The sequence below is a fragment of the Theobroma umbraticum genome, unplaced genomic scaffold, assembly GCF_002168275.2.
Source record: "Theobroma umbraticum cultivar Fairchild unplaced genomic scaffold, ASM216827v3 scaffold_34.0, whole genome shotgun sequence".
NCBI lineage: Eukaryota > Viridiplantae > Streptophyta > Magnoliopsida > Malvales > Malvaceae > Theobroma > Theobroma umbraticum.
Window position 1 is genome coordinate 1,716,445 of NW_018397275.1, and position 4,040 is coordinate 1,720,484.

The following is a 4,040-nucleotide window of genomic DNA, read 5'->3' on the forward strand; positions in this document are numbered from 1 at the left end:
CTATGTAAGATGCTTGAGATAATCCTATCTATTTGTTTTTACTACCCCTTATAAGTTTGATCCCCAGAACATAGCTAGCTTCTCTTCTATCCTTCAAATTGAATTGTTTGTTCCGCCAACCTTTAACTATTGATAACATTCCTACATTATTCTCAATAAGTAGAATGTTATCAACATAAAAGACTAGAAAAATAACCCTTTTATCTTGTATCTTTTTATAGACACAAGGTTTGTCAACATTTTATTAGAAACCATATGATTTGATAGTAGTATCAAATCTTATGTTCTAAGACCTAGATGGATGCTTAAGTCCATAAATGGACCTATGCAATTCACAAACCTTATGCTCGTGGCCTTTCTTAATCAAACCTTTTAGTTGAGTCATATAAATGTGCTCTTCAAGATCCCCATTTAAAAATGTAGTCTTAACATCCATTTGCCATATCTTATAATCAAGATGTGCAGCTATGGATAGGAAGATCCTGATGGATTTAAGCATAGCAACTAGTGAGAAGGTTTCCTCATAGTCAATCCGTTCTCTTTGGGTAAAACCCTTAGCCACTAGTCTAGCTTTGAAGGTCTCTATCTTCCTATTACTTTATCTTTTTCTCTTGTAAATCCATTTGCACCTTATAGGTTTTATCCTTTTAGGTGGATCTTCTAGAGTTTAGACTTTGTTGGAATCCATGAAGTCCAACTCAAATTTCATTGCCTTATGCCATTCTCCAACATCTATATCATTAATAGCTTCCTTATATGTAATAGATCATATTCATGTTCATTTGTGAGTGTAATCATGTTTTCTCCTAAACCCATGTATCTCTCTGGTTGTCTTACAACCCTCCCATTATTTGATGTTCAGGTTGTGTTTTTGTTTCAACCCTTGAATCAGACTGTGTTATGACATCTTTAAAATTAACTCTTAAATCTGAAGAATCAGACAATTTTTCTTGAAAAGCTTTTTTATCTTGAAGTCTATTAAAGTAATAACGTCTTATTCCCTTTGGATATCCTACAAACAAGCACACCTTAGTCTTTGGTTCCATCTTTGTGGACTCAGGCTTTAAAACATGTGCAAGACACCCCCAAGTTTGCAAATGACATACAAATGATTTTTGCCTTATCTAAAGCTCCTTTTGGTGTCTTAGGCATAGCCTTAGATGGTGCAAAATTGAACAAATACTTTGCAGTTTGCATACAATATCCCTAGAATGAGATCGAAAGGTTAGCATAGGACATCTTTTATCTAAACATTTTTAAAAAAGTCTTTTTTCTTCTTTCAGCTCCACCATTATGTTGAGGTGTTTTCGATGCTGACAAATTGGAAACTATCCTATTGTTGGTGAGATATTGCTGAAGTTCATTTAATAAATACTCACCTCTTTGATTTGATCGAAGTTGTTTCAATGGCTTGCTTAGTTGCTTTTCAACTTTGGCTTTAAATTCTCTAAACTTTCCAAAGGATTCACTTTTTTTGTGCATTAAATGCATAGAGCCATGTCTTAAGTAGTCATCAATAAAAGTTATGAAATATTCATAACCTCTTTTAACTTCTACATTCATTACTCCACACAAATCTGTGTGCACCATGTCTAGAATGTTTGACATTCTATTACCTTTTGCCTTGAAATGCCTTCTAGTCATTTTAGCTTCAATACAAGACTTACATACTGGTACAGGACACTCAACCATGTCTGGTAGAGTACTATGCTTTATAAGCTTATTGAGTCTATTTTGATTGATATGACTTAAACGCAAATGTCAAAGATAATTTTGATTTATGCTAGATTTTTTGACTCTTTCAATTTTAAATCGTATTGCTTGTATAGCATATTAAAATTCTACCACGCAAGTATACGTATCGAATAGATAGTATATTAGCAAGTAGAGTTATCGATCTCCGCAGGGAATTGATCTAAAAGTTTACTAAGTACTAAAATTATTGCAAATTAATCTTATCCAAACAATATCAAAATAATATCAAATCAAACTAAGTTATAGCAGAATTAAATTAAGAAAAATCAAAATAATAAATACTCAAATAAATATCAAATCAAACAAACCTAGGATTACAATATCCCTCACACTTCATCTAAATCTTACCTCTCTTCCTTAACTTATCTCAATGGTTTGAATTGCTAACCTAGAGTCCTAAATTATTTATAAGGGTCTCCCAACTCATCTTATAAAAATATCTATTTTAACCAAAACACTATATCCCTATGTGAATTGAAATTAAAACAAACTCATTAAGTTCAGGCTCTAATTGGCTACATATGGCCTATAGGTATATCCCTATCCTATACGCAAATCAATTAATATGATCATATGCTATCCAATTTTAGTCTACACTAAACTCCCTTTCCCAAGTTTGTTTAGGTTTCTAGATCAATTTAATTGGTGGCCATGCAATTAAAAGCATTAAGAACAAATTGGAATAAACAATTCAAATCCCATTGAAAATAAGCAAGAAAGTGATTAAAAATCTAGATTACATGTGAGTTCAATTGCAATCCTAGAAAAATAAATTAGTTCATAATATCTAATAAAGACAATATCCAAAGAAATTTAGCCATGAATCCAAGTCAAAGAAAAAAGAAAAAAACACAAAGGTAAGAGAGAAAACTAATAGTTAGAGATGTATGATCTTGATTCTCTCTCCAATTCTCTTGTTTCCTTGCTTTGTTCTTGGCTCCAAATCTCCAGAATAGTTTCTTGCTGCCTCCTTTGCTGCCTCTCTTGCTGCCTCTCTTTGCTGCCTCTCTTGCTGCCTCAAAAATCTCTGAAAAAGTCTCCTTAAATAGGCTCCAAATAACCTAATTTGCGAAATTTCGTTAATGTCCTTTATTTTTTTTAGGAAGTCGCGCAGCGCTGCGGCACTACTTCTCCAGCGCTGCAGCGCTGAGCTCTCTGGAATTTTGTATGTGTGCTTCCTTTCATCAACGCTACAGCCTTGTTCTCCAGCGCTGTGGCAGTCTATCAACTTCAAACATGAGTTTCACCCTGATATGTTAAGAACTGGGCAAAGTAGTAAACATAAAAGTTTTATCCCTGTCTCTTAACTTTCCAATGGATTAAAAATCACATCAATTGGACTTCTGGATTGAAAGATTTGCTCCAAATACTGCATCATGTTCAGTCTTTACATCCTGCTGCAGTGTCCGAATTGACAAATGTTTTGACCATGATCCAATCATAACTGGGCCAATTGGTGAACATAAAAATTGTTTCCCTTCTTCTTATAATTTGATTGGTCAAAGAATCACCTCATTTGGAGTTTTTTAGAAAGAGATATGGTCAAAATATTGAAACATTAACGAATGAAGCTATCACCATACTTGCACTGATTTTCATCAAATGAGTCTTTTTCATCAATTTCCTACAAAAGCCATAGGAGAAATTAGCAATAACTACTCTTAAAGTATATTTAAAATAAAATAACCTAAATTTAACTAAAATAACTTAAATTAATCACTTAACAAATAATCAAACTTAAACTAAAAAAACACCTATAATGCTAAAATTCGAACATAAAATCTCAAAGATCTAGCTACTTAAGCTCCCAAAATGAGCCAAAATAACTCTATATAATAGAGTTATCACTAGCATCGTCTCACACTCAATATTTTTATAATTAGGGTTTTGATTGACTTTTTGCTAGATTTTCTATATGCATATTTAAAATATCTTTAGTCAAATTATGGGCTTGGTTTTGTTTCTAACTAAACGCTTTTAGTATATAACTAAGTCCATATTACCATCTTGTTTAGATGTGATTTATTTTCCTATATTCATTATGTATCCTATAGTATAAAACTCTTTTTAAACTAAAATACATAATGTATGGGTGGCATTTCTTAAGAGAAGTTGGCACCTTAATTCTAAATGACATATTTTCAAGCATACAAATAATATCTAATATCATTCACATCGATAATAATAATAATAATAATAATAATAATATAAGCAACACTAATGTCCATCTTGATTATAATCCCAAAATACAGAGTCTAGATCAATGCTTTATGATGATCATGCTC